Source organism: Otolemur garnettii, unplaced genomic scaffold (genome assembly GCF_000181295.1).
Source record: "Otolemur garnettii isolate 467f Iridium unplaced genomic scaffold, OtoGar3 scaffold00026, whole genome shotgun sequence".
NCBI classification, from domain to species: domain Eukaryota; kingdom Metazoa; phylum Chordata; class Mammalia; order Primates; family Galagidae; genus Otolemur; species Otolemur garnettii.
This window is the reverse complement of record NW_003852421.1, coordinates 6,283,825-6,309,535: the sequence shown is the minus strand read 5'-3', so window position 1 is coordinate 6,309,535 and position 25,711 is coordinate 6,283,825.

Genomic DNA, 25,711 nt, shown 5'->3' with positions numbered 1-25,711 from the left:
TATTCTTTTCTCCAGAGCCCTGCTCAAGGAGCCGCATATATGGATAATATTAAAAGAACAAGGTCAACGTTTCACCTGCTTTTATTTATTTATTTTTCTTTTGTGCTCAACAGATTGTTGCCCTCACAATAGCACACTTGAGGAACACGAGTGAGCCTGCTTCCTCTTAAGATGTCTTGTTGTGAAATATTAGAATAGCAAAAGGCTAATCTATGCATCCACAGGGCGGGGTGGGGGGCATTTCAGCCCACATTTCACACGCTGCAGTCATCAATTCATTGACTTAAAAAAAAAAAAAGAAAAAGAAAAAGAAAGGAGCCTGCTCTACTCTCAGTCCAGCTGCAGCAGGCAGGAGTTGGAACATATGCCTGTCTGAAAGAGGACGAGCCAGGGGAGGCTTCTCAGGAGAAGGCACACAAAGAAAGCCAATCTTCTCCACAAAGCGTGGAATGACTTAAACACTCTATTGTATTAAATATGAATGAGTCCTCATTGTGCAGCACAGTGTGTGGGGACCCGTGGTGTCCTCCCATTAGCCACATGATTAACCAGATTACACGGGAAGCCGCTAAGGTAAATAAGGCCAGCCTTCTGTCACTTCCTCCCCCGGGCCTGGCCAACAAGGGGCTGGCGAGAGCTGGCCCCTTTGTAGTCAACTGGGTGGAAAGAAGAAATAGCCATGAATGTCATGCTTGGTAATTAAAAAAAGAGAGGGAGACAGACAGAGAGAGAGTGGGAGAGAGAAAGAAAGTTGTCTCCAGGGGCCATCTAGGAGAAACAGTGTGAAAACATCTTTCTGATCAACTAACATGTCGTATTGTTCCCTTTGACCAGAGAGAACTAATACAACCCTCCCCTAAACAGGCTCCTCTATTCCCTTTTGTGGTCCAGGAGACAAAAATCCCACAAAACATGAATTAAAGCTGCCTGACTCTGCTCATTAGGGGTGAGAGCCGATCAGTCTGTGCCTACAAATCTGCCTGCCTGTTAACCTGCTTCCATCTTTCTCCATGTGTGAGTCTCTTCCCTCCACTTCTGTACTCCTGCTCATCCTTCTGAACAGATAAATGCCGTAGTTAATTGGTTTATGGAAATTGCACCACAGTTAGAGTTCTCATAGCAGCTTGAGCTTTGAGAAAATTCAAGAAAACGGGAAGCACTTTAAATTGCACTAGTGAGAGAACCATATTGTATCTAAATTCTGACCTGGGAATTATTATCTGACATGTAAAATGCCTTGTAAAATATGGTTTAGCTTATCGATATCATATAAAAGTGAACAACTGTTCATAAGTCTTATATTCCAAGTGATAACTTTCTAGAAACTGGTAATTATGTAAAACAAATAAAAGCCTGGATGTCTGTCAGTGAAAAAAGAAAAAAAAGAAGAATTGCAATGTCTGGAAAAAACTTCATAGACATAGTGGCTGAACACCAAAATATTTTGATAAAGGATAAATTAACAAAAAAAATTTATTTTTGCAAACTTCATAAATTTAAAATGGAAGCCTATTTTAAATAAGTATGAAGGCTACAAATTATATCTCAACAGGCATAAATCTATTGGCAAACCTCTTTAATCATAGCCATTCATTTTTTGAATATAATTTGTGTCTTCCTCAGATTTATTTTATCATTGCCGATATAAAAGTAGTTATTTTAAAATTGGTTTATTAGTGTTGACCCCTCTTTAAAAACTTTATAACAATTCTACGGGATGTGACTCTATGTAACATAAAAATAATATTTCCATTATTAATTGATTATTATTTGAGGAAGATTTTGTTTGTTTATTCACTCTTTCTCTGCATTTCCTACACTGGGAGCAAGGGATCGCAATGACTCAAGAAATACAGATTCTGTTTTGAGGAAAGGGTGTGTCAGTTTAAGAACAGAGACCAACTTTAGATACGAGATTTTTTTTTTGTGACAGAGCCTCAAGCTGTCTCCCTGGGTAGAGTGCTGTGGCATCATAGCTCATAGCAACCTCCAACTCCTGGGCTCAAGCGAGTCTCCTGCCTCAGCCTCCCAAGTAGCTGGGACCACAGGCACCCACCACAACACCCGGCTATTTTTTGGTTGCAGCCGTCGTTGTTTTTTGGTGGGCCTGGACTAGATTTGAACCCACCACCTTAGGTGTATGTGGCTGGCGCCTTAGCTACTTGAGCCATAGGCGCCAAGCCTAGGGTTTAACTTCTTTCCATGAAAAACTATTATTTAACTATTTTTGATGGAAACATTTGTAACCTATTCATTTTTCTTGTCAATGTTATGCAATCACAAATTGTTTTTGTTTCAAGGCCATTTCAATGTCAACCATTAGATTGTTCTCCTATTAGGGTTGTGACTGACTCTGGTAGATGGTGTGATCCTTAACTGAATCCCCTTTTTCTTCATCAACTTACTGAGATTCCTTGACCATCATACTGGTGATTATCTCTTTAACTAATGCAATAATTTCATTTGAGGCAAGAATATGAACTGGTTATGGTCTTGAACTCTAAAATGGTTGTCCCCTTCCCTTCTAAATTACATCTACAGAACTCTGCTGTTGTCATTCTCCTTTATATTCTTCTGTCTCATCTGCTTTCCCTTGAATTACTTCTTTCTAACCTTTGCAAGTTTTCCCTGTTAACTGACATTTTGTGATGCGTGTCTGAAACACTTCTTCAACTAGTTAGTTGTGAGCCAACTAGTTCCAACTGTGACATTAGCATTTTTATGATTTTTGGCTGATTTTCTCAACATATGAGGCTATCCAGTGGTCTTTGTTTTTTATTTTTTATAAATTCTGGCTTGAGAATAATCTGAAATTTGAGGAATCACATAAGGTGGATTTCTAGGAAAGGACTGCTTTTTCAGAATGGGGTGGTAGTGGGATAGAACATCAAATGACTCCATTTTCAGTAAGTATCTCAAAAATTTGAGATGCTTGTTACCCCAGCTCTTGCCTCTTCTGTTTTTCTGGGAAGGCAAACTAAATGATAAATGGGTCCAGTTACCATTTCTCTACCACTGTGTGAAAAAGAGAGGAAAATTCCTCTTTCTTGGTTTGTGCAGAGTTATTTTAAATTAGGCTTGAATAATGAATGAGATGTTTTCAATCTCAAATTTCATATGTTCATTTAGATATGCAGAAATAAAAAAAATTGAAGTGATAAACTATGATATTTCTACATGTTGTTCATATTTAATACACTTTTTTGATTTCCAGTTATATCACCAATGGCATAAAAATTCATGTGTTATTAAAACATTTGTCAGTCCTTATGGAACCTTTCATTCTCTAAGGTTCTGAACACTTGTTTTATTTATTTATAGCTAGGATTCAAGTCATTTATCAGGTAGGAAATTCAGCATTAAAATGACCTTAGTTCCTTCTTAGTAAACAATGGCAAATAAGCTTTTATTAAGCAAATTATGTTAAAAATCTAAAGTCAAGCATAATAACCTTAGCTTTTTGTATTATTTTCCTTCAACTCTGCAAAGCTAGTCTGAGCAAATTAATAAACTGGATTTGCTCTGGAGTGAGACCATGACAACTGTGTGTTTTGTATGTAGGTGAATTTTCAGGTGTTTAATGCAGAAAAATCTCATTTGAATCTGGGTTTCCAAAGACGAGAATAAGGCTATATACTTTCACAATGTTCATGGGAACTTGGTGTGAAATTTATAATAGCCTAATTTATAATAGAACCAGAGACTTAATATAGTAATCCCTTTCTTTGTAGTAACATTCAAATTCAATGCATATTTTTCCAGTTCTGTTGATAAGTAAAATCTTCAGATAGGACAGTAAAGCAATTTAATAGAACATTTAATAGAAAGTTTAGTTCTAGTGGTCAAATAGTCAATTCTTCAGAAGCATTTTAATTTAATAACTTAAGTTGTTTAACTTCACCTAAACCTTAGACTTGTTTCATGGGTTAGATTTTAATATTTAAATTAAAAGACAAAAAGTTTAACTATAAAAACCACTCTTAGGGAATAATTAACTCAATATTTCTTTTCTTTGAAAGACCTTGGTACTAGCTGATAACTGGCTATAACCTGAGGACATTTTTACTAGAGTTAGCTTTTATTCCATCATCCCTGCATAATAATTAGTTGTCCCCCAAATTATAATATTTTCAACTCTTAATCCACAATAATAGCATCATAATAACAGCAATCAAAACAAAATTTAAAAATGCCAGATTGCAAACTAAGAATTATTTTTAATTTTATGCTTTTAAAAAATAAAACTTCTACCACTTTGACAAATTGAACACATAATTTTATGTATTTTGATTATGAAATACATATAATTTTATCTGTTTCTGTTTACATAATATAAATATTTTACATATTGTTACATAGACTTCTAATTAATGTTTTAGATTTTATGTAATATTCTTTTTTTTTTTTGAGACAGAGCCTCAAGCTATCCCCCTAAGTAGAGTGCTATGGCATCACAGCTCACAGCAACCTCCAACTCCTGGGCTCAAGCGAGTCTCCTGCCTTTGCCTCCCAAGTAGCTGGAACCATAGGCACCTGCCACAATGCCCAGCTATTTTGTGGTTGCGGCCATTATTATTGTTTGGCAGGTCCGGGCTGGATTCGAACCCGCCACCTTAGGTGTATGTGGCTGGTGCCTTAGCCACTTGAGCCACAGGCACCGAGCCAATTTTATGTAATATTCTAATACAAATGCTATTTGCCTAGTTTCCAATGCCTAGATTTTGAATTTATTTCCAATTTTCTGTTTCTGATATTCTGATAATCCTCTGTAAATATCTTATAAAAATAACATTATTTTTCTGGTGATTATTTTTCCAGAAAATTTTCAAAGAACAGCAATGTATTTAGAAGAATCAAATCCTTCCTTGGATACTATAAGAAGAACATCAGTTTTACATCTTTGATTAAACACTAACTTTACGTGCCATGCTAGAATTCTGTGTTATTTTGCAAACCCTTTAGTTGTAGCTTACATTCTCTTCCAACTTTCTATAAATTGCACCACTCAAGAGAGCCTGTAAGAGAAAAAATGCTGCCCAGTGTCTTTATCAACTTTGTTTACTTCTTCAGTGCCACTTTGAACTTTATTTTGTTAAGCATTTTTTTGTTTTCCTAGTCAAGTAAAAACAGGAAAAAATACCAGGCCTGGGAATGAATCCAGGATGCATTTTTCAATATTTCTTTTTCCCTGAAGTTTTCCCCTAAGTATGAGAGACCTCTAAAAGAGCCATGGTGTGGTGATGCCACAATATAAAATATCCATAGGTCCATAGTTCTTTTTTCTTTTCTTTTTTTTTTTTGGGACAAAGTCTCACTTTGTCACCCCAGAGTCCTGTGGTATCATGGCTCGCAGCAACCTCAGACTCTTGGGCTTAAGTGATTTTCTGGCCTCAGCCTCCCAAGTAGCTACAGGCGCCTGCCACAATGTCTGGCTATTTTTTAGAGATAGGGTCTAGCTCTAGTTCAGACTGGTCTTGAACTCGTGAGTTTAGGCAATCCACCCGTCTCATCCTCCCAGAGTGCTAGGATTACAGACATGAACCACTGTGCCTGGCCTCCACATGGTTGTGGAAATAGGTGTCTTATAAAAACACAATTGGAATCTTGGTTATTTAATGAGCGATTTCAAAAGTAAAATAGCATTCAGTTCAAAGTAAAATCACACAGAGTTTTCATAAATGGGTATTTAAATTTTTTTTCTATTTTTTGGCATTATTGGATCCATTTTTGTCAAGATCTTAGCAGCGTGCATTGATGTTAATCCTTAGCTGGATTGAGGTCAGTATATGGCAAAGGCAGAATGGTGACAGCTGTAATAATCTCAAGTACCTTTTACCATTTAATTTAAGAACTGCAAAAATCATTTATATTTGATATTGTGCACATCATTACTGTTATGAATCATAATAATCCTATGAAATAGTTATATCATTATTCCCATTTCACGAATTAAAAACAAAATCTTAGAAAGATGAAAACATTTGCCCAAGGTCACACAGTAAGTGCAGTAAGTGGTGGACCTAGAGTATGGATTCAGATTGACTTAGCTCAGGGGTACATATACATAAACACTATTATACACTAATAATGCAATAACTAAATCTCAAGTCAGTGCTGAAATAAGTTTTGTCTTCAGAATTTTGCTTCAGGCTACCATATAAAAGTTTGTGACAAATAAAAATCAGAAGAACTATAAGAGTTAGACGGCTTCTCACAAAAGTTATCTATTAGAAGGTATAGAACAGCAACCAAAGCAGTTAGGACTTAAGGGAACAAGATCTCCAAGAAAGGGCAATTTCTCCAGGTGACAAATATTCCACATGATACTTAACACTTCAAAATAATTTCCACTTTTCAATGGGGTCCAGGGAGAGGAAAGACTGAGAAGTCAGGCAGGGGTGACTGTTCAGAGAGTGGACTTTGGGGACAGCCCCAGCTAAGTTTGAAGGTGCCAAGGCCCACCAAGATGTGAAGGGCCAGGATCCCTGTCGGAACATAGAAGAATAGCATTTCCCGAATCTACAAGTCACGCAAGGGAGTAAGTTAGGAATATGAGAAGAAATCAGATCAAAAAAACAACCTCAAACCAAAAAATCTTCAAGAGAAGATTCTGTTAGGTTTGTTACTTTCACAGCATTGCCTACTTACCAATCTTAACTTCTCTATCCACTGAGACAAAAAAAAAAAAAAAAAAAAAATGAGTTCATTCTGATACCTCTATTCCAATCCATCATATTTACTCAGTTGTTCAATGCTAGTATGGATTAAAAGTAATTTCGTAAATGTTAAGCTATACCACCCAAAAAGTAAACTTAATAACATTGGTTCAATGCATATTTATATATTAGTCTAGAATATACTATAATCAAAATACTCTGCTCAAAAGCTAATTCATTTTTTTAACCTTCTTGTTCAGGGTGGTAGGCAAATCATTTAAAATTCATTTAAAATTTGTTTATGTTTATATTTAATATTAAGATTTCCCCCATTCTTGTTGATTTGATTTGATTTCATTGAAAATATGAAACATAAAAATTGCTCCAGAAGTTAAAACTATAGAAAAAAACATGCCCACCTGCCCACAGAGGTGTGTATTTTCAATCCACACTCCTTGAGATGACAAACATAATTAGTTTATTTTCCCTGTGTTCTAACACAAGATGAATACTATGAACATACACACATAGCTATTTATATTTTGCCTTTTCCTCTTTAAAATAACTTTAGAGATTTCTTTATTCATATGAATCAAATTCCTCTCCCCCTACCCCTCCTCCTTGCGTCCTCTTCCTATGTTATTCCTTCTTCCAGTAAACACACAGAAGTAGCATAGTAGCCTGGTCATCCGTGTGTACAGCACTGTAATTTATTCAACCAAATGTCAATGTATGAAAAGTTATGTTTCTCAGTACACTACAGTTGTAAGCAGTGTGACAAAGATTAACTTTGCTCATATATACTTTTATATCTTTGAAGGTGAACTTTTAAAGTAAATTCCTGCAAGTAGGTTTGTCAACATTTTCCCAGTCATCTCTTGATAGGACAAAGCTTGTGGTGTAAACATGACAAAGTTTTTCTTCCTATTTATTTTTGTTATTTTTTAAAATTTCAGGTTAATGTGGGGTACAAATGATCAAATAACAATATGTGAAATTGTTAGGTAGAGTCCTTCTTGAACCTATATGCTATACCCAAAAGTTGTGCCATTCACCCCTACATGGTGCTTATTCACTGGGAGCACTCCCAAACCCTGCCTCCCTCGCCCCTCTTCCCCCCAACTTGAATTGAAATGGTTTTTCTTCTATGTGGGCATTAATTATATTATCTACTATTTTCATATTAGTATTGAGCACATTGGATATTTGCTCTTTCCTTTACTGAGAAGAATGTGTTTCAACTCCATCCAGGGTAATATAAATGATGTGATGTCACCATCTTTTTTATGGCTGAATAGTATTCCATGGTATGAATATCGTACAGTCTGTTAATCCATTCCTGAGCTGATGGGCATTTAGGTTGTTTCCACATCTTGGTGATTATAAATTGAGCTGTGATTAACAATCTAGTGCATATGTTCTTATGATAAAATAATTTTTGTTGTCTTCTGGGAAGATGCCTGCTTTTCTGTTTGTTTCTTTGTTTGTTTGTTTGTTTGTTTTTCCCACACTGTATCAAAATAACTTTAGGTCTATGCATTCTCACCTACCAGTGTAGCAACGTGAAATTGCTTTAGAGGTTGTCTTTCAAGATGATGTTTTGGAAGGAGGGGAATATTTCCTTTAATTAGTTTTAGTTCTTTTCTATTTTTAGTTTTTAGTTCTTAGTTTTCTGTTTTTAGTTTTACTTTTTAGTTCTTGTTTCTGTTTTAGTTTTAGTTAGTCTACTTAGTTTTAGTTAGTTTCATTAATTTTAGATAGTTTAGTTAGTTTTAATTAGCTAGATTAATTAGTTAGTTTTAGTTAGTTTTCATTAGCTTAGTTAGTATTAGTTAGTTTAGATAGTTTAGTCAGTTTAGTTAGTTCAGTTAGTTAGCTTAGTTAGTTTAGTTAGTTAAGTCAGTTTTAATTAGTTTAGTTAGTACTAGTTGTTTTGGTTAGTTTAGCTAGTTAGTTTTAGTTAGTCTAGTTAATTAGTTAGTTTAGGTAGTTGGTCAGTTTTAGTTAGTTTAGTTAGATAGTTTTAGTTAGTTGGTTTAGTTAGTTTGGTTAGTTGGTTTTAGTTGGTTTAGTTAGTTTTAGTTTAGTTAGTTGGTTTAGTTCATTAGTTTAGTTAGTTAAGTTCATTAGTTTTAGTTGTTTTAATTAGTTTTAGTTAGTTTTAGTTAGTTTAGTTAGTCAGTTAGTTGTAGTTAATTTAGTTAGTTTTAGTTCTTATTTCTGTTTTTAGTTTTAGTTTTTAGTTCTCTTTTCTATTTTTTTTTTCCACATTGTATCAAAATAACTTTGGGTCTATGCATTCTCACCTACCAGTGTAGCAACGTGAAATTGCTTTAGAGGTTGTCTTTCAAGATGATGTTTTGGAAGGAAGGGAATATTTCCTTTAATCGATTTTAGTTCCCTCATGACTTAAAAGTTTCTAAATTTCTCTTTATTTTTTTGCCACTTTCACTATTCATGCTTCACACCCCCACTTTTTTTTTTCCTTTTTATCCTCTTCAGGAAAAAATGCTTTTCTGTGCTACCACCTCAAGCTCTGTGCCCTTTAAATACTATACACCTGTAATCAGTGCTCTGATCGATAGGGTGTTTTCTCAGTATTTTCACACTTAAGGTGGGCCTTCTCTTTTTAAAAGGTGGGATTTTACAACAGTCTGAGGTTGTCTCCTCCAACTTGTTTCTCCCCTAAAGGCTTTCTGGGACCCTGCTCATTTTCTCCATCAGGGCAATCGCACAATCACTTAATATAGTTCTGATTAAAATTAGATTTATTTTTTAAACTTGCCAGTACTTTGAAATATTTAGTATTCTACATCTTTTACCTAAGTTGAAGGTATGTGATTTTATTCATACTTTTGTTCATCTACAAAGGTTCGTTTGTGCAGGACATATGGAGAGATTTAAGGCTAAGTACTCTGGAAATTTCACTGCAATTATTTTAACAAAGAGAAATTAGTATAATATGAAGAATTCTTAATCAAGTATCAGGGAACTGTAAAGATAAGAAGTGATCTCTGATAGACCACATAGTAAATTATAAGGGAATCTGGGATTCCTTTAGGGCTGGCTGAGGGAACAAGGGATAGGCTGGAGTTGCTAAATTTTAAAATCTTGAAGGAAGAGGAACTATCTAAATCTGTAACTCAAGCTTCTGAGGAGGATCACAGCCTGAGACTTATTAATATACCTAAGGATTAATGATGAAGTAGGTTCTGGCAATATGGCAAATCTGAGAGCAGAAAAAAATCATTGTTGGCAAGCTGCAGGGTCCTCGCTAAATTGACACTAATAGAAACTAGAAGCACAGAGAATAAGCACATCCTTTATTCCTGCATCAATCCTCCTTTCTCCCTTTAGAGCCCTGCCGTAGGCTTGACAGAGAGTCACCTGGCAAATTAAAAATGCAGATTGCAGAGTCCTAGCCCCAGAATCTAAAAGCAGAAGGCAAGAAGAGGGTGGGTTTGGAATTTAAAGATAACAACTTAATCAAGAACTATGTATTTTATTAAAATTTATTAAATTTTCACTTTATTAAAATTCATGGAACAGTACATTTAATATTTATATTTAAGTTTTATTTCAGTAAAAAGTTTACTTTAAAAGGAAAGATAATCCTATATCACCTGTGGTCCCCAATCCCCAGGTTGCGGGCTGGTACCAGTACATGGCCTGTTAGGAACTGGTGGCACAGCAGGAGGTGAGCCAGGGGTAAGCCACAGTACATGGCCTGTTAGGAACTGGTGGCACAGCAGGAGGTGAGCCAGGGGTAAGCCACAGAAGCTTCATCTGTATTTATAGCCATTCCCTATTGCTCATGTCTCCTTATTGCCTGAGTGCCAATGAGTCCTGTCCAATCAGTGGCAGCATTAGATTCTCATAGGAGCATGAAGCCTACTGCAAACTGCCCATGGAGGGATCTAGGTTGTGTGCTCCTTATGAGAATCTGATGCCCGATAATCCATAGTGGAGTCATAATAAGCTTGAATCATCCCCAAACTAGGTCCCTCAAACTCCATGGAAAAATTGTCTTCCATGAAACCAGTCCCTGGTGCCAAAAATGTTGGGGACTGCTGCTATATACCACTTCTCCCTCTGGAAACCACTTCCCCTTCCCCACTCCCAAATTCTCATGCAGATAGTTGCAACTATTGTGGCTATAAATTGTGATGGCATCCATATTTCTGTGTAAATAATTCTCACTGGGCCAGTAGCTAGGGTATAGTGTAGAAAGACAGCCTAAAGCAAATATACATGGAACTATCTCATTTAAACAGGTATATTCTAATTTCAACATAATAAGATAGTAACTAGAGGAAAGATTACAAAGGATATTTTTCACATCCTTCCAAATAAAACTGTGCCCAACACTGATCTTTATGTCTAATAAGATAATTTTGTTATTGGTAGATTGTCGCTTACTCAAATTTAATTCTTTTGAATTCTCATAAGTTTATTATGTACAGACAACTCTCTTTGAATAGAACCATATTTTATTATGTTTTCAAGATCCTTAACCCATGACTTACAATAGGAAATTTCCTAGGAAATAGGAATTTTTAAATGTGTATAGGAAAATATTACAATTTTCTTCTTTTTCTGTACCAAAGCATCAGTGTTCCTTACCATAAACCATGTTTTTTAAAAACTTATTTAGTTAAATTTGCAAAAAGCCTTTAAAAAATTTGGCATTATAAGGACATAAAAGTATGGAAATGTTCTTTCTTAAATGCAACAAGCAAAGAAATAAAAGGACTTTACTTTTTTTTTTTTTAACTAAGCTCGATGTTTAAATGAAACAAGTGGGAAAAAATTACATTGAGGATATTTTCACAGCTGGAATAGATACAGATATTTAAATATTTAATGCAGTGGTTATAAAAAATAATCTCTAAACCATTTCAATACTGCCAAAAGGAAAAGAAATTTTTTAAAAAATGTTATACTATACTGTAGTTTTGTAAATTTGGTGTGAGTTAGCAGGGCTGAGTCCTTCTCTGCTTTTCCTACTTCTAGTGTTGAAGCACGGTCAGCCTTCAAGTCCTCCGGCATAAAATAAGAAGAAAAATCCCTCCTCATCTGCCTCCCTATGCAATCATCACAAAGACAAGTTTCCCTTTAATGGCAAACTGAGGAACAATATTCACTGGTCTCTCTCACTATTGGCCTTGCTTTGTCTAGTCTTACAGATGACTAATATGGAATCCCGAGATTCTAACAAGGTATAAAAGGCCCACAAATTGCTATTTCAGAACCTCTTCTGAATCAGAGCAGAATTTGTAAATGCAAACATATAGGTCAACACTCTCCTTCCTGAAGTCACCATAGATATTACTAAACGAGCTCAGGTGTTGTTTTATTCTCTGAGCTCAATGCAGGTTCTTGAATTATTTCCAGCTCTTCATTCCTGTTCACCCTAATGTGTTTCACACTTCTCTAACCCTACCCAAATTTTGTTGCTGGAACTTCCTATTCCATGCCGTATCTAACCTCTGATAGGTCTTCCTTGTTTATTTTTTTCTTTTGGGAGTTGGGGAGAGTGATGATAGAAGTAGATAGGGGAGGCTTAAAGATCCCCATTGTGTAGGGAAGTTCTGAAGGATCCAGGAAGTGCTAGAGCATGAGAAAACACCTGTCTGCAGGAACATCAATAAAATATTTAACATATGTGCATAACTATAGAAATAATATGGTTTCTAAATATAGGCAATATTAGTATACTCAAATGATCAAGGCCAACCTTCAATATTCTTTAACTGTTGCCATATTATCAATGGCTTATTATGACCATATTTGGAATCACCAAAGCTTTCCACATATTCTCTCAAGCTCAGGAACTCTTTTCTCTGGATTCTCAACCTCCTCCAAGTTGACCTTCATGTCCTTTCTCTAGTAATTGGTTGGAGTGAAAGGTAATATTCTCTTTAATTCCTCTTTTAATTATGATGGTGATATATAATTCAAGAACCTGAATCAAGTTTTTATATATATATAATTTTGGAAGTAAAAAAGCTAAACATTGACTCTTTATTAAAAATTCACAATATAGGGCAGCACCTGTAGCTCAAAGAAGTAGGGCGCTGGCCCCATATGCCAGAGGTGGTGGGTTCAAACTCAGCTCTGGTCAAAAAATAAAAATAAAAAGCTGCAAAAAAATTCACAATATAAAAAATATTAGTTTTAATATACTCATGCCCAATTCTCTAATAGAATAAGGAAAAGTTTCACCTCAAGGAAATATGGAGCAGACAATCATAAAATTAATGTATATGAATATATTTTCCCTGACATCAACACAAATTGGCTCTCAAAATGAAAGATGTTGTCATTGCTCACCTAGAGATTAATACTCGATTCCTTTGGTTTATTTGACTTCAAGATCTTTTCCTAAAAGATCCTAGAGTTTGCCTCTTTGAACACTTTTCCCACTGTTATGTATGCCTAGTAAACTCATGTTAATCCTTAGATACAGATGTTGAAAGATGCCATGTCTGTGAAATTGTTCTTGATTCTGTCATGAGATGTGATTATATCCTCTTCAGTGTAACTCCTATAATTTGTATCAACCTCTATGTGTTAAATGCACTAATATGATTATGTGGTAATTATTTGTATGCTTGTCTATCTCCTGACTTGCCTGTGAGAGAGCATGTGCTCTCTTCATCTCTATCTTCAGTGCCTTGCATGAAGACTGACATCATGCAGGTGTTCAATACCTGTTGAATAGTCAAGATATGCTAACTATTGAAGGAAAATAATGACCATTTGATTTTCATTTCATTACATTCTAAGAAATGGATTCTTCAAATAGTTACGTCTCTTGTTTGAATCACATAGTTAGAAAATGGAAATGGAGATTCATACCCAGATCACCTGATTCATGTACAGGTCTGATTATCTTCCCATTTCTTCATGTTTTCTCCCTATGATCTTTCTATTCCTTTTTGTAGTCAGTGTTCAAAAGCAGATTTTTGCAGGGCTTTATACATTTGTGAGATTTCAGGACAGATCATATTTGCACATAACAGACAATTTAATAAACTATTGGATATATGAGAGTAAGTAATCTATTTGTCTTTTTTTTTCCTTTTCTTTTAACTGCTGTATATCAACTGTCTGGCACATAACTATATTCTTAATACATATTTTAGAAAAAATGAACAATCAAATGAATAAATGAATGGATAGGAAGCATATATTGATGTATTCTCTGTAAAATTGATACCTATTCATGAGGAAGTTTAAAGTTAAACATTTGTACTGCTATTTTCATTTCCATCTTCTAATTACTCTCATCAGACATACTATCATGGACCCAGATTTTCTTTTTTTAAATACATAAAATACAGGGAAAGATATCTCCCACTCCCCCCCAGAAAAGGTATTCCTTCCATCAAAACAGAACAAAGCAAAGAGTCATTAGCAGTGTAAACAAGTCTTTAGTGAATAAAATGTAGGATTTAACGACAATAATAGTAGTGGGAGTGAATATACATTAAGCTCTTGTGCTAATTGCAGTACATGTATTACCTTATTAAGAGCTACCCTCTGAAAACAGCTATTGTTAGCCACACAGCACAATTCACAATTGCGAAGATGTGGAAATAACCCAAGTGCTCATCAAAACATGAATGGATTAAAAAAATGTGATATATATACATATCATGAAGTACTACACAGCCATAAAAAGGTGATCTAGGACCTTTTGTAACAACCTGGATGGAACTGGAGATCATTCTTCTAAATGAAGTCTCGCAAGAATGAAAAAACAAACACCAAGTATACTCTATACACAACTGGAACTAGTCAATCTATGTCTGTGTGCATTTATGGAAGTGAAACTCAACAGAAATCAAGTTAGGTGGGGAGGAGGGAGAAGGGTTGGGTAAATTCACACCTGAGTGAAGGGCACACTTGTAACATTGATTTCAAATGTACAAAAGCAAATTATGTAACCAAAACGTACGCACCTCTGTAATATTCTGAAATTAAAAAAAAATATATGAGCAGTAGAAACGGAGATATTTAGCAGCTTGCTAAAGTCACAGAGATAAGCCAGAAGTAGAATTGAGATCTATTTGATTCAGCCATATTCAGCTTTACAAACTGCAAGCTCCAGACCTGTTACCTGTGATTTTAAGATACACAAATCAAACTGAGGAATAAATCTAAAATGGGAAGGGGTTTTTTTCACTGCTGGACTCCTTGAGGCTTTGATATGCTAAAATGTATTTTAAATTTTCCTTCAGGAGATATAGTGTTACATTTATTAAATTTATGTATTTGACCATGGAAACTTTTATTTCGTATGGATAGTATTCCATGGAATATACTTTGGGAAAAACTGATGAGGTTAAAAAATCCCCTCTTTTCATTCCAAGATGCAACCAACTGGTCATAAAGTATAGAGTAAGTATGATTGTGATAGCAAAAACCTGTCTAATTGCATTTGATTAGGCTTTCTGGAGGAGAATGGAAGTGTGAACGAAACATTCTATTGAAGCGACCCAACCTAAGCCCATGTTTTGTATTAGCACATTTAAAAAATGAATTATTACTTTTTAGTAGATTTATGATTAGCCTTTTCTAGGACACTAGAAAATTATTCAGCATGACATTAACTTCATTAACTTAGTCAAATTTTATAGAATGTTTTACAGTTTATGAAATCCATGTATTATTTTATTTCCTCTTCACATGAACTGTGAAAGTCAAAATTATTCTTGTCTTGATTTTGCATGACAAAGTTGAGGTTTAAAAGCATTGTTTTGCAATCCCACCAGCAGTGTAGAAGTGTTCCCTTTTCTCCACAACCACACCAGCATCTGTGGTTTTGGGATTTTGTGATATGGGCTAATCTTACTGGTGTTAGATGATATCTCAAAGTAGTTTTGAATTGCATTTCTCTGATGATTAGGGATGATGAGCATTTTTTCATGTCTGTTGGCCATGCACCTGTCTTCTTTAGAGAAGTTTCTCTTCTACACTGCTGGTGGGATTGCAAATTAACACGTCCCTTTTGGAAAGTCATCTGGAGAACACTTAAAGAACTAAAAATAGACCTGCCATTTGATCCTATAATTCCTCTGCTAGGTATATATCCAGAAGACCAAAAATCATGCTACAATAAAGATATTTGTACCAGAATGTTCATGGCAGCCCAATTCATAATTGCTAGGTCATGGAAGAAGCCCATGTGCTCATCAACCCATGAATGGATCAATGAATTGTGGTATATGTACACCATGGAATACCATGCAGCCATAAAGAAAGATAGAGACTTTACCTCCTTCATGTTTACATGGATAGAGCTGGAAAACATTCTTCTTAACAAAGTATCTCATGAATGGAATAAAAAGTATCCAATGTACTGAACCCTATCATGAAACTAATTTATAGCTATCATAGGAAAACTATAAGCCAATTTTAGCCCAAGAATATGGAGAAAGGGGAAAGGGAGGGAGAGGGGAGGGGGGATGGGTGGAGGGAGGGTGATTGGTGGGATCATGTCTGTGATTTATACAATAAGGGTACATGTGAATCTTACTAAATGTAGAATATAAATATCTTAACACAACAACTATGAGAATGACATGAAGGCTATGTTAACCAGTTGGATGAAAGTATTTCAAATTATATGTAGAAACAACCCACTGTACACCATGATAGTACTAATGTACACAGCTATGACTTAATAAAAAAGGAAAAAAGAAAAAAAAGAAAAGAAATAAATCATCAAATAGGTCTTCAAAGCCTATTTGAGCTTTGAAATAAAAAAAAAAAAAAAGCATTGTTTTGTCTTCTTGACTTCTCTAGGTCTCATTCACAGAGGCAGTGAGGAGTAATGAATGGAGTGGTTACCCAAGTGCAATCCAGCACTGCCATATCACCATGACGATTCGCTTCCCTCGGACGCCACACTCTCCGCCTTTCAGAAAGGCTGCAGAACACACCCTGGAATTTTCTTCTTCTTCCAACTCAAGGAGAAAACAAGAGGCACATGCTCTCAGTATTTAATCTTTTCTTTTTGTCACCGGTGTCTATCCCAACTATTCCCTTTTCTTTCCTCCTCTTTCCTATTTCCTATATAGTTGCACATTTTCTAAAGCCCCTGAATGTACCAAGGTGATTGTATCTTTCAAGGAATTTATTTACATGTCACCAATTTTTATTTTGTCAACAATGGAGCTTCCAGCCCATGGATTTTTCGTGACATGGCTAAAGAAAGTTTCTTCCAGGGCTTGAGAGATGTTTGGTTTTCTCTCTCACAGGTCGACTGTTAAATTTGTACTGTACATTTATCAGGGATGCTCTAAATGGTACTAAAGCTGACAGGGAACAAGAAGGGGTTGACAGCTTCACTCCAGTTACAGCTGATTAAAGGCAGCTGAGGCCTGAGGGCCCAGTTGCTAAAAGAGGACCACTCAGACTCGACCAGAACAATTCCAGCCTGCATCTTTTACGCCAGCTACTGTGGAAATGTCTGAGTCCTGCACTGGTGAAAAAGGCCATAGAGAATGAAAGCCAGCAGTTTAATAGCATTTACTAGAGGAGAAGTGCATAAATTGGAAAATGAAATGAAGGCACATTCTAAAGTACTCAAGTATACAGGTGCACGGTGCACACCACACCAAGATGGCATACAAGCTCACAGACATGCCTGTATGTCTAATGATAACCCTTAATGGTTATTACCGACTATTATGATGCCAAGTAATTGATGCACAAGAACACATAATAATAATAGGCCTTTGATTTGCATAGCACCTTTAAATCCCAAAGTGTCTTCACATCTGTTATCTCATTTGATCTTAAACACAATCCTTACAGGAGGTAGGAAAAGAAATCAGCACCTCAATTTTACACATGAGGAAATTAGGGTAACTCAAGTCTTGGGGAACTTGACCAAGTTTAAAGAACCACACATGGCAAAGGTGATATTTAATTATTTCAATTTCCCACTCATGCTCTTTCTGTGAATTTAGTGCCAAATATTTGATACTTTGAGATTTAAGCCCCTTCCTGCAAACATTAGTTACAATACAAAAACCACTTTGATTATTGTTGCTTATTTCAAACAAATGATCTGTTTACAAATGTATGACATCCCAAGATTCTAAGTTTCTTGAGGGTAGGAACTATGTCCTTTCTAAAAACTCTTCGTCTTCTTGCCTCTTGATACAAATACATTTAAAAACTACCTGTACAATTGAGCTAAAATGAATGATTTCTTACAAAGTAAGTAACTACAGTAGAATCTTTTTAAAATGACTACCCAGGGGACTAGTCAACCTATCTATGGAGATGGTCAACATAGTTCCTTATGAACTAGGCTTATTGTACAGATAGGCACATGTGGTACGTATCTGGCCTATGAAAATCAGATCAATTTAAGGAAGTGATCAGTGTAGGGAGGTGATGAAGTATGGAGGTTCTACTGTAATTCCTATTTTCTGCAGAAATTTATCTTAATTTATCTCCTTCAACATACCCTTCTTTAATCTTTCCCCAACAAGGAATGAAGAGAAGTTTGTTTACAAACATAAAAGAATTTAGGGGAAATATGGAAGGTGATTAGAGGTCTCCACTTAATAAGTATATTTTATTACATATAAATCTCTGAAAATGGGTCCCAAATACAATTATTTATGCTCATTAAGTAATTTCCGCATTTCTTCATTTTAATTCTTTTTTAAATTTATTTTTTATTAGATCATAACTATGTACATTACTGCATTTATGGGGTATGATGTGCTGATTTTATATACAATTTGGAATGCTTACATCAAACTGGTTAATGTATCATTCACCTCATTTATTTAATTGCTGTGTTTAGACATAAGTACTCTACTACTAATATATTTGACATATACGCTTGCAATATGCACAGTAGGTGAAGTCCCAATGATTACTCTCCCACCACCCATACCCCTTCTCCCCTCCCTTCACCCTCCTCTTCTTCTCCTTCTTTTGGGCCTATAATTGTGATTTATCTTTCATATGAAAGTGTAGGTGATTATGTACTGATTTCTTAATAGTGTTGAGTACATTGGGTATTTTTTTTCCATTCTTGAGATACTTTACTAAGAAGAATATGATAATTTCCACATTTTAAATAAAGATTATATAAAAAATAAGAATTAGAATTTGTAGTATAAGACATTATAATTTTTTTTATTTTCTTAAACAAGGTTAGAATTCACAAAGTCAAATTATAGCAAGAGGAAAGCTTAACAATTAATACAAATTTTTTGAAAAGTTTAGGCAATTATTTACCTAAATTCTATATTGACTTCCCATTTATCTTTATAGTGAATTTTCAATTTTTCTACTCTAGAAATATTCTCAAATATAGCAAAGATCTAAATACCAACTAAAGAAGTGTCTATACCATATGCCCTCAAAGGTCACTATATTAATAAATTTTTTTATTTGGATTGGAATGATTGTCCTATTAAATCCATAACTTATCTGCTAAAATGTTTAAATCAGCTAATTTGGTGGAAGTAAATGGGCAAATCATTGTTTCATATGTCAATTGGTTAATCCATTCTTCACTTTTAAATGATTTGCTTTACGTAGCTTAGAAAATAATTTTAATAAAAGCCTTGAATTTTAGATTTATATTTCATTCAACATTTATATTATTCATCATTTAGTTTCTAGTTCTATATGTGATATGCCATTACATAAGGTACTGGCATATCAATACATAGAGAGATTTCCACTAATTACGGAACATTTGGTCACTTTTTGTAACTTCTTCCACATAGAGAGATTTCCAATAAATTCAAAACATTTTGTCACTTTTCTTCTTGTTTTCTTCTCAGGTTTTCTGGCAGATTTTACAGCGCCAATTCTCATGGACAGAGAATTTAAATATTGGAATGTCTTACTTCTTTAATAGGTGGTTGTTTTTAAAATACTAAGGTAACTTCCTGTTGCATTCAGGCATTAGAAAGAACATTTAAGAGTAGAAATACAGTTCACTTTAGCTTCTCCCAGGTTGATTTTATTTGGTATGGGTCATTTAATCATTTTTTTTTCCTGAAATGGACATAATTTCCAAATGTGCATACAAGGGTGTGTAATTATTTTCAAATGTTTTTACTAAAACCACTGGAGTTTTTTTTTTTTTTTTCTATTTTCACCAGGAGATTTTCATTAGACTGTCCCACCAAATTTTCCCCTTTAAATTTCAGCCTTCATTTATTAGCACCTGGGGCCTGATTCTCAAAAATGCTGATAAAAATTCCCCACACAATTTTTAGAAGAGGTTGGCTTAATACTGCACTTATAAAACATGTTTAAAGAAAGAAATCATTGCTTGTGGTTTGAGAATAACGCCAAACATAACTATAATACACCAAAGAAAAATAAGATGCAATTTTCCTTTATATTTAACTTTAGATTTATTACAAGATTTATTTAAAGTGGTATTCCCCTAATTTGTTTGTAATAATAAATCTTAGGAAATTGTAATCAAGATATTTCAATGTACATATTACAGAACTATATTTCAAACTATTACAATATAATCCTCGGGGGAAATGTCTCCAAATATGACAAAATCCATAACTAGCTTACTATAGAGTATTATTATAGTTTGAAAAAATTAATTAGTTTTTTAAAAAAAAAAAGAAAAGTTTCAAAATACCTATTCAATTCCATTTCACTCATTTTTATTTATTTATTCACTCGTTCAATTAATACTTGTCAAGTCGTGTCAGATTCTATAGAAGATTCTGTGCTAGGTGTCTGTGTAAACAAAGAATAAAATGCCTACAGAGATTACAAGAGCTGGTGGGAAAGAAGGCATTGAAATAATATGGAATACTCTTATTTAACAATGTGAAAGATACTTTCTTTGCATTATTATTATTGTTTAATATTTCAATTCAGCAATCGTTTGATATCTTTTCTGAATGTATTTATCTTTGTTCTTTATGAGGTTTTTGTTTCTAGCCCTTATCTTAAACATTGTTATTGTTATTAAATTTTAAGCCTTTATAATTCTGCGAAGGAAAAAAGTGGAAACCTAATAAACGCATGTATATGTAAAAAGAAAAATAAAATAAATAAAAAATAATGAAATAATATGGAATATGGACTTCCGTGTCAACAAAATGCTTTATAAAATCCAGAAATGATTAACTCATCCTAAAGAGTCAGGGGAGCTTCACAGGGGCTGGATATGCCTTATGTGGCTGAGTAGGTTTTGACCAGCAGAGATGGAGGGAAAGTGCATTCCCGGTGCTGAGAAGTGAAAGCATTTGGAGCATTTGTGAGTGGGAGGAATTTGTCATGGTAAGACCCTAAGAAGCTATAGGGACAAAGTGGGCAGTAGGCTATGAGGCTGGAAATCTAATGCAGGATTAGTTCAGGAAGACATGTATAGGTTTGCAAGTAAACAGGACTATTGAAAGCGTTCCTTCAACTTTCCTCACCTGTCCTATATCCCTGCACAAACTAGAAAGCCTGATTTATGAACACCAATATTCACCACAAAATAAGCTGCTATAAATTCACAGGGACACATTCTAAGAACCTGCAGCCTTTTACTTAAGAGACAAAGACTTTCCTCCCTCCCACTCTTGGCTCCAGCTGTGCCCCGAGAACTGTGTCCAAGCCTCCTGCAGAGCTGTGAAGGGGTGAAGCAGGGCATAGCCAACAAGAAAGAAGACTGCTTGGGGCCTGTAGCTCAGCGGTTAGGGCACCAGCCACATCCACGGGAGCTGGCGGGTTGGAATCTGGGTTGAGCCTGCCAAACAACAATGACAACTACAACCAAAAACTAAAAAACAGCCAGGCGTTGTGGTGGGCACCTATAGTCCCAGCTACTTGGGAGGCTGAGGCAAGAGAATTGCTTAAGGCCGGAAGTTTGAGGTTGCTGTGAGCTGTGACGCCCCAGCACTCTACCCAGTGCGACATAGTGAGACTCTGTCTCAACAACAGCAAGAAAAGAAGACTGGGCTATGACACTAAGATGAAGGCAAGTCCCTAAGAGGGGAGGAGTGGATGGAAAAGGGGCACTGGGATATGAGCTAATAAGAGTCCAGGGACCAGACCCACCTATTGAAATGTCGAATCATAGGTTTCCAGTGTGTCCTTCTCTCAGGTGCTGTGTTTTCCGCTCTGAGCCAAGAGAGTTGGATTCCACTATCTTACTTATCTTTCTAGATAATAGTATTCTATACTATGACAAGTGTGATTATGAAAAGGAGAATAAAACTCAGGAAAGGTAAAATTTGGACTTTATATATTTTTGAGTCTCTGCACTTAATTATTTACATTTTTATAAAGGTACATCAGAGCTATATCTACTCTGTGCGTGTGTATTTGACCCTACCTGGGGAGAATTTCAACTGTGCATGTGCTGAAGTCTGTTTCCGTGCAGCTTCATCTAAATGAACATAAAATCATCAATGAATGTGGCCACGATATTAGGTCTGGTCTCACCACACCACAAACAAAACGAACAAGCTTTGGGAGGCTGAAGGCAAAAGTGATCAAGGTTAATGCAAGGTCATAATTGGCCATCTCTTACTGGAAATGCTCTGCCACAGATCATTTCCTGTCCATAGTTTCCTGGCAGAGGACAGCCCTTCCTCACTTGCTGAGCTCACCACAGGCACAGTCCATAGCTCATCATCTTTTCACTTCACAAGTAGGCATAACCAGGCCCGTAAGATACAACCATTAAAAAAAAATAATTCCATAGCCAGGATCCCTTGTTTTGCAAACAGTTTTCTATTATGACGGATGCGTCCTTTTTTATAGGCCATCTGACAGCCTCCTATGGGTTGGCTAGGATTTTTTTTTTTTTTTTCTAGAAAGGCGTAAGAACTGTCCCAGGCCCTGTGGCAGACACCGTGCAGTTAACAAGCCATGCATCATTTCTTCCTAGCTTCTCTGTAGCTCTGAAAGGTAGGAGCTATTAACCCCACCATAGAAATAAAAAAAGATTGAGTTCAAACAAATGCAAGATTTTTTCCAAGGGCATATAACTAGCACTGACACAAGGGGTCTTTGAATCCAGTTCTATGTAATGAGAAAGTTAGATAAAAATCAGAGAGAGACAGAGAATCTCTCACTGGATGTTCAGTACATAGTAACAGCTTTTGTTCGCATGAGGTTAATGGGGATTGAGTAAGCATAACGGGTTCCTTTTTCTTATGAGTCAAACAGAATGATTTCCTAGCTTAGAAATGCATTTCTCCTCCTAACAGAATAACGTCGAAGATGGAATCTGCCTATAAGAAATCTACATAAAAACGCCATTGACTTTGATAATATCTACGAACTGGTTGCACAAACCTCAGTGGGAAACAGTACTTTAAAAGAAAAAGATGCGAGTGTGTTTTGCAAGTTGCTTTTAAAGGAAACTAAATGAAAGATCTCGTGATTTCCTAGCCAGCTCTGGGTTCCCATTGAAACAGTGGAGTTAGCAGTAGCTCAGTACAAGTCTCTGTGTCTACTTACTGTCTACGCCTCTTCCTTCCCAGTAATCTAGATTTATGGTGCGCCTCTCCTTCTCCTCCATCTCCAAGGTCCTAGGACATCCAGGTAGCCAATCTGCCCTTAAATATGTCTCTAAGGATATGGTGCTAATTAGTATTGGAATTTACAGCCTTCCATTTTATTGACTTGTCCTACTTTCTTCGATAATTAACTAATGAGTAAAGTAATGAGCTATGTTAGTCAGTCATGCTGTTCAATTAAACGGCGAATCAATTATTGAAAATAGTTTCGGACAGCTCTAGTGCTGGCGTGATGTGTGTGTATGTGTGTGTGCATATTTAATGCGAGTATAATTATGTCCTAGATATTACAAAGTCAGTCTATGTGAGGATGGCATGACTGGAAAGGTCCTTTCTGACTGCAGTGCAAATACCATCAATTACTAACACGCAAACAAGGTCTCGTATTTGTCCATGGTTATTGTACAGCTTGGAAGTGTTAGCTGAGATGTCACAGCTTCCTTCCACTTACAGCTTACAAAACAACCTATAGCGGATGAGTAAGAAGAGAGAGCAAAGAAAGATGAATCAACTTTTTTAACATTAGAAGAGTCCAGGGTGACATGATGAAGGTGGGGACTAGATCTAGTTACAATTTCACCTTTCCTTGTAATCTTTGGTCCTTCGTCTTAGATGTTTACCTGTTTTTCCTTCCTTGTATTGGGGACCTACACTTATGTGTGAAAAGATTGTCTGAAATAGAAGACAGAAATATTCCTCAGGCATAGCAGCATGGCTCAGTCTCCCTGAACACAGGAGGAACGCCTGTATGCATAACAGCCAGAACAGCAAAGTGCAAAGGTTCTTTGTGAATCTCTGGCCTTGGAGCCTCCTTCAAGGCAAACGAAGTGACTTGTCAGTCCTTACAGGGCCGGCTCTCAGCCCCAATGCCATTTCCAATTCTCCTCTACTTTTAGTTTCTCACTTAGTTTAGGAAGTGCCTGTTACTTGGGCATTTTCTGTTTTCCCTACCTGATGCTGGCAGTTGTCTGTGGATTTTAAATAGAACCCCCTATGGTTTTTCCACCTGCTCTTGACCTTGTAGCAATCTAACATTTTTAATATATACATAATTGGTTTAGCCTGTTGCATTTTTTTTTAGCATAACATGACTTAGATCATGAATCTTCAAAGATGTCAGTTACCACACTGTAGAGTGTTCAAACTCAATAATAATCCCTCAGTATTTTTTTTTAAAAGATCTTTAATTTGAGGTCTGCTCCATTCTCATTTCATCTTCATGACGCTGGTTGTCAGCATTATAGCAGAATCATTAGTCTATTTTCCTTTAATATAGTTTACAAAAACTGTGATTTTAGAGCTCTTTAGATTGTTAACAATATCTTCTTGCACAGAAAACTTGAGTAAAGGCTTAAATGGTACAACTTTAGTTAGCGTACAAGAATGCGATTTTCACCTTCAAAATATCTCCAAATTCTTTAAAGGTGTAAAGATAGCTTTTATCCCCTAAACTACAGTTGAGAATCTTAACCTTCAAAAGTGATTAAGCTCTAGTATAGGAACAACAAAGCAAAGCAAATCAAAGCCAGGTCAAAAAAGACAACATAAAGTTTTCATTTCCAGACAGTTTTAATTCTGTGTTTGTGTTCTTGCCTGAGAGGAGGCAGGGAACACAAACATTCCCATATGAATTAAATTAGAATTTACATATGAATTACATTAGAAATATGAGCTCCATCAAGGAATAATTAGCACTGTCCTGGGTTATGTGAAGGCGAACAAAATTAAATAAGAACAATTTCAAAGGCAAGTTTTGTTTTGCCTCTTCAACTGAGCTGGTTTAATCAGTGATAATGACTGAAATAAATCCACTCCATCTAAAGTAATGTAGGGCTTACCATATTGTGTGAAATGCCATTACTGACTTAGTAAATCATAAAGTCAATGAGACTACATCACTCACTAGTCTTTGACATGGTTACTTTGTGCTTAATGCCAAGTGTTAAGGTGGGAGAGTTTGATCCAATCAGAAGGCACAGTAAGGGCTAATGTTTCAAAAATATTCCAGGGAGACACCATAAAAGTCAATGAGACTCTCAGAATCACATGATACATGTTTTGTATTGCATTTGTTGATGTTGTTACTATGATATGATTGTTATTTTATGCTCACAGAGGACAAGGACTGAAATTTCCCTCTCCAAAATGGCAGTTTCGACTAAAGAAATTGACAAATTAAAACATCCACTGGAATCAGCCCCGTGACATAGATGTGCTTCAGCTTCTAAACAGGGTTATGGTTTATGAGTGTCTCCCCTAATGAGCTAAACTCCAGTGACCATAAAACTGAAATATAATTATGACATTAAAGATGCCTATATTTGAACTTAATTATTAATTAATTTAATGAGAGGAGAGGAGGTCGTAAAATTGCTAATTAAATGGCTCTGTAAAACTGCAGACGGTGGAGGATTTACCAAATGATGAATCCCACAACAGTATTTTTGCTATATCAATATTCTATTAATATACAGTATGCCAGAGGTACTGGCTAAAAGGTGGCTGCTAAGTGGTGCA